Here is a 12,548-nt window from a genome sequence, read left to right on the forward strand (position 1 = left end):
TATGACAAACAAAACATGGACTTTGCTTATTTTCATACCATTATATCCCACTTTTCAACAGACCCCTTTTCCCTACCTGTGCTAGCAACAGTGAGTAACAATTCATATGAACAACTCTGCCATTCATAATGAACGAATATTTTTACTACGGCAGCTGTGTACTGCTGTGTAAGTGAGCAGCAACCTTAGTTTATTTCCTCATGTACAGGTGTAGTGTTATATTAATTCTCTACTTTTCAAGGGAGGGGGAAGTGTGTTGTAATCAGCAGACACTTGTTTCCATTTTTAATGAAGAGTCTTAATGGATTAATCTCTGACAACCAGCTTCTCTTTTTTCCCCTTCCACTTTACGATTCAATGGTGTTGGGAGAAAGAAGGCGTATGTTTAGCTGAAGGGGCGATGTCTCCATGTTGAATGCGCATGCAGGCATATGAAGGCCATAGGGATAAGAGAAAAGCAGCCACTGTTACTTGTACCATCCCTTTATTGCTGGCATGGAAAAAGTAACAATAATTGCAGCCTGGATGCTTCAGGAGTAGAATTCTCACCTGTCATTTGGGAGATCTGGGTTAAATTCCTGACCAATGCAAAGCCTTTGTCATTATCCTCACCACAAAGGCAGATGTCTGTGCTTGGAGCCTGGAGGGGAGAGTCTCTGAAAGCTGTGGAACATTTTAGACATCCGTATGTTTGTCTAAAAGATATGCTATAGCTCAGCCACAAAACTACTGGGCTCAGTGGAAGACCCCCTGGGTGGAATTCTCTGACCTGTGATATGCAAGAGGCCAGGCTTGAAGAGCAGTGTCTCTTCTGGCTTTATAGTCAATGAATTCCCCTGTCCTGAATTCAGTCCTGCCCAACATATATGCGATTTGCTGCCTACACATCAGTTTGTTTCATGGGCCAAAAAAGATCTTTCCCAAGGCCTGGAGATGGGTTTAAGTTTTTTAACCCAATCTCTGCTTCCAACCAAGACCCAAACCTATGGGTTGCTGAGAACCTCCTGGGAATTGCTGAGCACACTCATTGCCCATTGAATCAGGCCCCAGTTCAGAAATGTACTTTTGGACAAGGCAAACTTTAAGCCTATGAGTTGATCTGTTAACCTGAATTGGACTGCTCATGTGATTCAAGTTCTGCACATACTAGAGTTAGTAGCTACATCTGGGCCTTAACTGGGAACTCAGCACTTCACAGCACACCGAATTGTGCACAGTAAAACAAACCTCAGTGCAATTTGGCTTGGTGAGTTTCCCCAGTGGACAGTCACTTTCCACGGGTCAGACCTACACTTTTCCTTTGATTTATGCACTGTAAGATACATTTATTACACTACAAAGGATGTATGTGACACCTATAGCTGTCAGGTGTTTCACTCTTCAGCAAAGGAATGTTTTGTCTATCTTCTTCTCTTTACTGAATTAGTTATCCGTGCATTAACACAATTTACAGTCACTTTCATTTTTGGTGGTATTGCATTATGACCTTGTGCATTACTTTATTTATAAATCTCTTCCTGCTGGTTTGCCTAAAGAAATCATTAAAACTAGAGCAATGATATGGCTTAGCTCTGTATAAACACTGCCTCATTAACCTCACAATGTTCCTGGGAGGAAGATCAGAGTCATCATCCTCATTTTACAGATGGGAAAACTGAGACACAGAGAGCTTAAGAGCCATATCGTGCCATCTGTTTAAATGGGTAGTTCTGCTAACAATCAGTGATACATGTCCCTAAGGGTAAGTCTATGCTGCACAGTTAACCTGGGCCTTTACTCAGATTTTAGCCTTACCTGCACTACCGTCCATGCAGAAAAACCATTGACGCTGGTTTGGAGATACTTTAAGCCTAAACTAGTTTACCTGGGCAAGGATATGGATTTGAGACCAGATTCCATTTGAACTTGGACTGGAACCTGCCCACTTTGCAGTGGGGAAGCATACTAAACCACTCAAGTATTGATAGTTTTCCAATACCTTCCCACAATTCCCCTGAAGGATAGACCAGTTTTTCTGCAATTGACACAGCTGACTGAGAAAGAAGTCTAGAACAAGTGAGGACACAGCAATGTGGGTAGGGATTTGCAGTGGCAATGCTCACATCCAGGCAAGACTAACCCACATGCTCAGACCTGGGTGCCACTCAACCGGTAAACCGTGCAGTATTGACATTGCTTGAAGGCAGGTCTACACTTCGAGCTGGAGTGTGTAATTCCCAGCTCAAAGAGACATACGTGCACTAGCTCTAATCTAGTGCAATACAAATAGAATGAAGCTATGGCAGTGGGAGGGGCTTGTACTTGTTATATGAGCACATACTTGGGGCAGCTAGTCAGTCCTGCTGCTCGTGCTGCCACAGCTATGTGCTCTTTTTAGCACGCTAGCACCATCAGAGCTAGTGCAAGAATGTTTTCTCAAGATGGGAATCACAAGTCCAGCTCAAAGTGCAACATATCCATAATGACTTGACAAGGGACACAGAGGGAGTTACTGGCGGAACAGTTATTTTGAAAAAAAGAATAGCTCGGTGGTTTGAGCATTGGCCTGCTAAACCCAGGGTTGTGAGTTCAATCCTTGAAGGGGCCATTTGGGATCTGGGGCAAAAATTGGGGATTGGTCCTGCTTTGAGCAGGGGGTTGGACTAGATGACCTCCTGAGGTCCCTTCCAACCCTATGATTCTATGATTCTATGTAAATCAGGAGGTTTTTACCTTCCTGTCCCACATGCAGATTAAGTAACAAACAAACAAAAAAGATACTTGCACAAAATTTGCTTCCCCACCCCAGCCAACTAGATCCAACATCCATTTGATTGGATTAGAAATTATCCATGGTCATTAATGTGTTAAGAAAATTACTTTCACATACAAAATAATGAAATAACCTGAATTTTGAAGGACCAGAACAAATTGTCTTCCAACCAAGGTAACTCTGCTTATTCTCAAATTGGAAATTAGATATTTAAAAAAACCAAAAAAACCTCTGAAAGCATATTGTCACCTATGAGCATGGGACTGCAGCATGAAAGCTGAAATGCTGTATGGACTAAAGAAATATATTCCGCCTTATTTTCTGCATTACTATTTTTCTTGTGACCGCCTCATTTGGTGCACCTCAGCGCACACATGGACCTAACCAGGTTGAGAGCTGCATTTACATCATTTTACCTATCAGAGGTACTGCAACACTTAGGGTACAATCCCTGCATTGCTGTACTCTGCAACCCCTTTGCATTGTCTGTGTATATTAGCGCAGCTCTCAGCCTGCCAAGGACCAAATAAGATCCAAAATGGGCAACACAAGAAAAAAATACCAGAATAGAAACGTTAATGCAATGAGCCATTCATGCTTTTAACCAGCAACATTTTCCAACACATTCCATTTCACGATTCTGCATTTGAAAACTAAATTATACATCACAAAATAACTGAGCGCACCTCAGGGTGGAGGTAACATTGGTTCTGTAATGAGATGCTGTTGAAAGGTCTATTTAATTGGGAGACTTTTGAGAGTACAGTTTTAACGATACTTTCTTGGGGCTTTGATTTTGATCTAGACGAGGGGTGGCCAAACTTACTGGCCCTCCGAGCTGCATACAACAATCTTCAGAAGTTCGAGAGCCAAAACACACCTGCCAGGAGCTGGGGCTTCAGCCCCACTTCTGCTGAATCCCCAAGCACTGGCAGGGTTGAAACCACAGGGCTGAAACCCCAAGACCCTCTTCCCCGCTGGACAGAAGCTCCTACCCCACCACCCCACTGCAAGGCAGAGGTCCCAAGTTCGGCCCTCCCTGCCTGGTAGGTGGAGAATGCGGGGGCAGAGGGGGTTTGCAAGCCGCACTTTAATGGTAAAAGAGCTGCATGTGGCTCGCGAGCCACAGTTTGGCTACCCCGGTCTAGTCCTTATCCTTAGTTGCAGTTTTTGTGTATTATTTAACTTGGTTGCATGTTAAAAACAAAATCAGAATGAAAGAATGTTCTCTCTTTGAAAGGAAGAAAAAAGGCAAACTATTTAATTCCTTTACCTCCCTATCTGGGGCTGCAATTTAGGAAAGCACATTCTTAAGTGCTTCCCTAAATAAGAGCCTGAATCCCTTCTGGTTTTCTTTGAAATGCTTCTGTGTGCCATAACTTAAAGCCACTCAGTCCTCTTGCCTTACTCACTTAAACAACTGTTTTGATATTAGTGGGGTAGCATAAGTGTGGAACTGAAGACAGAATTTGGCCTTTAAGATCTAGTTCAGCAAAGCATCTAACCTTGAGCATGTGCTGGGATTTCTGAAGGCATAAGACAGTTCTGAACCCAGTTGCAACTGAACATCAATCAAAGTTGGGTGCCAAGCTCCTTTGAAAATGCCAGCTGAAGTGCTTTGCTGATTCAGGCCCTTAGGGTCTGTAAAATTTAACCTGTACTTATGGGATGGAAGAAAATTCAAAACAACCTTGAATTATTAAATATATATTGCCTTCTTAGCTCTTAAAAATGGCTTAACTAGTTTAGTAAATGGAGGAAAATATTGAGTTGGAAGTATGGGAAAATTCTTGCCCACTAATACAAAATATAGCAAGAAATGTGAAATGTAAGTGTAGCACCCCCTATTCACCCAGTTATCTCCTTTAGAGTTTTGATGGACAGGCCTGAGTTCTTCTGGATTCTGCCACCCACTCAGTAGGGTCATAAATATCGGTTTAAAAAGTTAACCAGTTAAATTATTAAAATTATATTGTTTAACCAGTTAACTGTTAACCAAGGTCACTCCAGCCGGCAGGGTGGCCAGGGTCACTGCGGTGTGGTTGGGGTCCCTCCAGCTAGTGTAGGGCCACCAGGGTTAATGGTTAAGGTCAGTTAACGGTAAACCTAATGCTTACTAGTTTACTATTTAACCTTTTACATCCCTACTACTTTTTCTTCCCATATGAATTTATTTGGCTGTGCCTACCCCCCGCTTGCTCCTTCCTGGCAGTGTCACCAGGGCAGTTTGGGAAGAAAATTCTAACCACAGGATAAACCTCTCCCCCCCTTACTTGCCAGATAGTTGGAGACATCCAAAAAATAAAACAAGTACCCAGGAGAGCTGGAACAATTTTTATAGTGGGGATGCTGCTGAATGGAAACCATGTATTTGGTGTTTGTTATTACTACTTCAAGCCAGGGGATATGGCAGCACCCCCAGTTCCAGCACCACTGCAAACACATTAATATAATTACTGTGTTAAATATATTGAACAGGAGATAAACATAACATAATTTGGTAAAACACTATCCTCAGGGTCATCGGTGCCTACATTAATACCTGTGAATTTCCCCAGTAACATGACCTGATATAGCAAGCTTATAATTAGTGTCCCATTGGTATGCGTACTTTGCAGGGGTCTTTGATGACCTGTGACCATGATATCTTCTGGTGCAGCAGTTAGCAACTTGGCTGACTGGGTTCAGTATAGCCCAGAAGACTCTCAAGTGGCAAAAGATGTTAGTCCCTCCAAAGGTTTAATAGGCAGTAGGTAATAAAATCCCCAAACCCTTACCCCCTGGCTTTAGAACACCATGGGGTTCATAATCTCTCCGACTAGCTAACTTAAAGGATGGCACACTCACAACTCCGCCATGGCTCCTCGGGTTCAGAGAAGGCTGTGGACTCCTCCGTCACTGGAGAGGGGCTGATAACCGCTGCTGGCGTGTGCCCTCTTCATGCAGGAGTCAGACTGCTTCTGGTCCCAGGATTTCCCCCCACTACAAAAGGGTGCAGGGCCCAAGGTGCCAATTACAAAACTATACTAAAAATCCAAACTTTAGTCTCCTACCCAAGGGCTCAGACACTCCCAGCAGGTATCAGCCCTGGACTAGAAGCCAGGGCAGAGCTGGTCATGTGGTGACTGATTTTCCTTAGGCAGCTGGAGGGTTAACTCAGCCTGGCTAGGTGGGAGTTTTCCTAACAAAACTCTACAAATTGGGAGTCACCTTGGAGAGGGACAGGGCCAAACTGAGGGCTCATCTGGCTTCCAGGTCCCCAGAGCCCAGTTCTCAGGGAGAACCCTGTATACGGACCTGGGGCTCCCCAGCCAGCCCTGCCCTTTCTGTGACAGGATCCAGACTGCTCCAAAATGGCTTCTCCCCCTTCCCTCCCCAGTGCTCCCAGGGGAGGGCATTTCACTTCCTATTGGTCAGGCTAACTCTTGTTCCTGGGCTTTCCCTTATCAGTCATTTGACTCTGCCCTCTCCTCCCAGCAGGCACATCTGCTTTCCTTCCCCTAGCCAACAGGGGCCGTGTTTGTTCTAAATCAGAGGTCCCCAAACTGTGGGGCACACCCCCCTGGGGGGCACTGAGGAACGTCCGAGGGGGGTGCCAGGCCAGCCCAGCCCAGCCCAGCCCCCAGGGGCGGTGTGGAGGGAGTGCTACCCAGCTCTGCTCCTGGCACCGGATGCCAGTCCCATGCCTGGGGCTCCGTGCCCGGGGCCCCAGCTGCTGGCCCCATGCCAGGAGCTCCGGCTGTTGGCCTCAGCCCCAGCCGAGGCCTCCTTACCCTGTTCTCCCCTCCTGGACCCCACGGCCCCACTCCTGGCCCCAGCTCAGGGAGGGCGAGGTAAAAAGTTTAGGGAACTCTCTAAATAGTGGCTCTCCTTTCTCCTCCTCGGTTGCCTAGTAGACTCTCATCTGCCCTTGGCTCCCCCTCCCTCCTAGGGGCAGTGTGCCCAGCGCTAGATTTATAATGGCTCCAGTCGCTCCATGGAGCCTGGCCCATGCTTAGAAGGGGCCCCGGCCTGCTCCACTTGCACTGCATCCCGAGACCTCCCTGGCTCCCCCCACCCATCACTTGCTCCTCTCCACTCCCTGGCCCCACCCGCCGACTCCTCTCTGCCCCTTGGCTGGACCCCACTGCACTTCTGGCTCTGGGCAGTCTCTGCTTCTTACCAACTGTGGGGTCCTGCCTGTCTCCCCGGAGCTGAGCCGCCTGGGGCTAGTGCAAAAGCCTAGCCAGGTGGTGGAGGGAGACAGTGTGGGGGGCTTGGCTGGGCCACTCCAAGCAAATCAGTCCTGAGGGAGCCCGGTTGGGGCTGGCCCTGGCCTGCCTGATCGTGCTACTCCTGAGGGGCCGAAGCAATTCCCCATCCCAGGACGAGCCCTGGCTGCACTGCTGGCTAAGCCCAGCAGACACAGTTGCCTCCCAGCAGGGCTGGTGAGTGCAGCTGGGAGGCAGGGCGTGGGGGAGTGAGGGCCTCTGGCAGGGGCACTGGGCTGTGAAGGGGTGGGAAAGATGTGTGTGTTGGGGTACTAGGGAGTGGGGGTTCTGTGTGGGGTGCTGGGCAGTTGTGGTGATGCTGTGGGAAGGGTGTGCTGGGCAAGGGAGGTGGTGTGCAGGGTGCTGTGCATTTGTGGGGAGGATTTAGGGGGGGCACTGGGCATAGTGGGTTTGGGAGGGGCTCTGGCCATGGGGAGTCAGGGGGGTGTAGGGCAGGGGAGCTGTGTGTCATCACATGGGCCCGCCCCCGAGGGGAAGGGGCATGCTGGCAGCACAGGGCCAGGCAGGCCACTCTGCATCTGGTAACTGCCGGTTTGTAAATAGTGCCCTCACACTGGGCTTGGCAGAGCGGGGCCACCCCTGCCATGCCATGACCCTTTACCTCTGGCTGGCCCCTTGCTCTGGGGACTGACCTCCCCACACCATGCTCCACTGCCTCCATGGGGACCCACAAATATGTTTGGCACCGAGCCCACAGAAGGTTAATCCGGCCCTGAGTGTGCCTCTCCCTGAGCTACCAGGACATAGAGCCCCAGGGACCTGGGTGAGCTCCAGGGGATTACGTAAGATAGAGTAGGATTTCATGATTCCTGATCTTTATTGGCCTTTAAAAAAAACCTCTGAAACACATGTATATCTGAGAACAACACAAGTTAGAGCTACCATACAGATAAGCATAACTGTAAGTATAGATAATGTGGCAGTGTGTAAAATCTACTAAAAAGATGGGCAAGGATACAACAAATAGCGAATGCAACTGAAGAAAATGAAAACGTTCTACTGAAGCCAAGGTTGTTCGCTCAAGGAGTCCTTTGAAGATTATTCTACTTCTCACAACCATTTTGTGTATCAAACAGCAATGGGCATTGAAAAAGGTCTGGATGGTACATGACAGGATTTCATGGTGAGCTCCCGATGAACAACTGGGTTATAGACTGAGAAATAATTGAGACCTTTCATTGTGCTCCCTCTAGCACCAATCCAGCATTTTCACTGGTGAGTAGTGACTTCAATAATACTACGCGTGGGCATATAAGCATGTTCAGGATTGGAGCTTTAGTAATATAACTTTGAGTTCAATAGGACTTCTAATGTATGTAAAGTTAGGCTGTGGCTGTGCAGAATTTTTTTTTTTTGGCATTACATCAGTGCAAAATATACAGGTGTGCTGCACGAATGTAAAACAGTGCTTGAAGGGGTGTGGCATATGCTAATTTGAAACCATATTGACATCGTATCATGAGTGCAAAAAACCCCACCTCTGTGTATATAGGGCCTTATTCATACGTATATGTGTTTGCAAGATGAGGGCTATACTGTAACATCGAAGTCCATGTAACAGCCATCGCTATGACACTCTTGTACTAATTTCAGTAAAGACATGTTTTAAAAAAATATATCTAGTCTGACAAATACAGTATGTGTCCGGTGGCAGCATGATGAGATTAAGGAGTTGAGTTACACCACTGTAATCTGTATTTCTATATTTCGCTAGCTCTCAAATCAGGGGAAATCAAAGTACCATGTTCCAAGTCCCAGCAGCTCAATTTCCACGGTTCTCAATCTAACACCTTTAAATGTGCACGTGCGCGCGCACACACACACACACACGCTGAGGAGTCAGTCTTCTGACTATGCTAATACAATGTAACCTGTTCGTGCAATATGTTTTATACTAAGCACAACATCCATTGAGCTGTAGATTTTGGAATAACTGAATGTGCTGGACCTTAGAATCTTCCAGTATAAAAAAAAGTTTAAAATGGGGCTGACATGAGCAGCTTCTGAGGAACAGAAGCAAGCAGTTATAGCTTGGTTAAATGATGCCTGGGGAGGGATGTGGCAACTGCATGCATAGAATAACTGCCTACAGATAAACACCAGGAAAGGAAAGGAATTGTTTAGAGGCTATAATTAGGAGCATAGAAAGGGGAAAAGAAAACAAAAAATGTAAGCTGAATATCAGGGAAAAAGTCCTGATGGCATGTTCTACAGACTGTGGAATGATCTCTCAAGGGAGCAGTAGGAGCCCCACTGTTTGGGTCAAATTAAGGTGACTTGCAGAGGAAAGCTCAAAATTGAGTTAAGTGTTCAGTACTTAATTCTGAATTTTCATTTGCAGGTCACCTTTAAAGCTAGGCTGAACAAAGCACAAATATACTACAGATAGCTATCATGAGTAAATTAGTAAAATGCTTTGCCCACCCCCGGCCCTGGGAAAATGGACATGATGATCCATTTTCCATTGTTTATTTCTATGATTCAATACTGGGGAGGGTTTTTAATTTTTAAGAACAGCTTAAAAGGGGGGAGTTGAAGGAGGGGAAATAAAGATTTTTAAACTGAAAAACCCAAAGACATTCAAAATGGAAGCAGGCCTACCACCTTTAACATTATTTATTTGTTATTTATTTGTTACAGTAGCACCTAGAAGCCTCAGCTGAGATTGGGGCTCCCTTGTTTTTCAATCTAAACAGACAAGATAGATGAAGGGAGTAGTAATGTCCCCATTGTACAGATGGGAAACTGAGGCCCAGAGAGATCAGGGCCCCAGGTCATGCAGGGAGTCTGTGGCAGAGCCAGGAAGTGAAGCCAGATCTCCTGAGTTCCAGTCCGGTGCCTTAATACCAAAACCCATTTTTCCTTTCTATCAGTGTGTCTTGCTCTTGTAGGCCTCCGAGTGGTTGCAAAACTACCTGACAAATTCATTGCAACCTAAGCACAATGGGATGTGCATCTTCTTGATTGGGTGGGCTTGAGTCACAAATTAGTGCTATTAAACATGTCTGGCTGTGGGTTAATTCTTTATAAAATGAGATAGGTTTTCATGTGTGTCATACATCTGTGCTCAAGGGACCCTACTCTGATTGCTTCTGTTACCTACCAGCTGGGAAGTAGAAGATTGTAATTTTAGAAGCAAAAGGAGAAATGCAATTTCCTTGACTGTAGACATTTTTAAAGCAATTATCCATTGTGTATAAATTCAACATGTAAACTCACTGCTGATTCTTTTATAAGAGGTTAATTGTTATAATAGAAAAATGTATGCAGCAATTGAAATAGAGTGGGGTGTTCTCTATGCTCAGGAAACCCTGTCCTTTGCTGATCGTGTTCTGTGTAATAATACTCAGTACTTACATAGAGAGTAACACTTTTCAGCTTCAAAGTGTTTCATTGTGAGGTAGATTAATACTGTCCCTATTTCACAAATGAGGAAACTGAGGCAAGGGGGTTAAGGCAAGACTAGTGAGGGGCTTTTGTGTCAAAGCTATGTTTAGAACTCAGGAGTTCCTGCTGCCCAGTACTGTGCTCAGACCATTAGGCTCTGCTACTTCCCATTATTCCACAGGTCTCTGGTGGTTATGGGAATGTTTTGCAGGAAAACAGGGAAGAACAATAAAGAGTTAGCCTCTGAACTAGATTAAGAATGTGAGAGCAGGGTCAGCGAGGAAATGGAATCTGGGCAGGAATGCCTTCTTCGATTGCTGTGTTCATAATAATAATTTGACCTGACCTAACATTTTCATCTCAAAGCACTTTACAAATATCAATGGATTGGATTTCACAACATCCCACTGTAGAAGGTGAATCATAGAAGGGGCCACAAAGGTCATCTAGTCTAGAGGTTCTCAAACTGGGAGGGGGGCGCCCTCTCAGGTGGGCATGGAATGCATTCTGGGGGGACGTGAGAAGCTTTAGGGGAAAAAAAAATTACTGCGCACATTTTACCCACAGCAATGAATAGGGGTCTACTTAAATTGTGGAGAAATCACATATTTTTCATGGGTTGGTCAGGGCATAAAGAGCAAATTTCACGGATGTGTTAGTACAGTTGTATATTCCATCCCACCCTTACTTCTGCACTGCTGCTGATGGCAGTGCTGCCTTCAAAGCGGGGCACCCGGCCACTAGCCTCTGCTCTCCTACCACCCAGCTCTGAAAGCAGTCCCACGGCCAGCAGCAGCAAAGAAGGGTGGTATGGTATGGTATTGCCACTCTTACTTTTCTGGCGGTGGCGCTGTGTTCAGAGCTGGGCGTCCGGCCACCCATTGCTCTCCAGCCACTCAGCTCTGAAGGCAGCACAGAAGTAAGGGTGGCAATACCACAACCCCCTACAATTGGTATCTCTCTTAAAATTAACATTACGATATACTTAAATAGCTCTGTTTGACTCAGTGACTTAACTGTTTTTAATATTTAGTGAGAATTGCATGTTGTTTTTTATCAGTTTATGTACTTGCAGGGTGGAGGCGTAAACTACTACAGGCATAAAGAAGTGGGTGTGATCAAGGAAGTTTGATAACCACTGTCTAACCCCCTGCCAAGATGCAGGATTTTTATGTCTAAACCATCCAAGATAGATGGCTATCCAGCCTCCTTTTGAAAACCTTCAGTGAAGGAGCTTCCACAACCGACCAAGGCAGTCTTTTCCATTGTCCTATTGTTCTTACAGTTAGGAAGTTTTTCCTGAGATTTAATATAAATCTGCTGTTCTGTAGTTTGAACTCATTGCCTCTTGTCTTGCCCTCTATGGTAAGAGAGAACAACTTTTAATAATAGCCCCTCTGGGACTTTGTAGTTAGGGAAATGAAGGTACAAAGAATTTATGGGCCTGATTTTCAGATGTGTTGGCAACCTGTAAATCCCATTAAAATCAGTAAAATCCAGATTAAAACCCAAGTTTTCTGACTCCCAGTACTGCTGAATTAAGCCACAAGACCATTTTACCCTTCCCTTGTGTTTAATGTAACACAGAATGGAAGAGGGAATATTCTTCTCCTTTTCCTGGGTGTTCTAAATTTACAATTGAGGACAGTATATTTCTGAATTGGGTTTAAAATAAGCTACAGAGGTTGCCATTAAAAAGTCAACATTTGCTAATAGAAAGCATACAGTTTATTAAGTAGTATTATGTATTTACATATTATGGTTGAGCCTAAAGACTCCAGTCAAGTATTTTGAAGCTGAACCATCATTGTACAAGACACTGTCTACAACATAATGAAAGAATAGTCTCTGCACAGAAAAATCTAAGTAGTATTTCCAATTCTACCTGATCCAAGTTTTAATACAGGGAAAACCTGTGGTATCTCAGATAATCTGGTAATTGTTGGAATATGCTGTCTTTTTAAAGGCAAACAGGGAAACCATAGTACAAGGAAAACCATAGTACAAGGAAAATTAATATGTTCAGTGTAAATCATTTCTTGTTTACTTATCAGTTTTTACCACTGATTGAATGTTCTCTCATGCTTCTTAGCATTCACAGTGGCATTTGTAAGGTAGTTCTATTTATGATGTAATGT

This window comes from Dermochelys coriacea, chromosome 7, assembly GCF_009764565.3.
Source record: "Dermochelys coriacea isolate rDerCor1 chromosome 7, rDerCor1.pri.v4, whole genome shotgun sequence".
Classification (NCBI taxonomy): Eukaryota; Metazoa; Chordata; order Testudines; family Dermochelyidae; genus Dermochelys; species Dermochelys coriacea.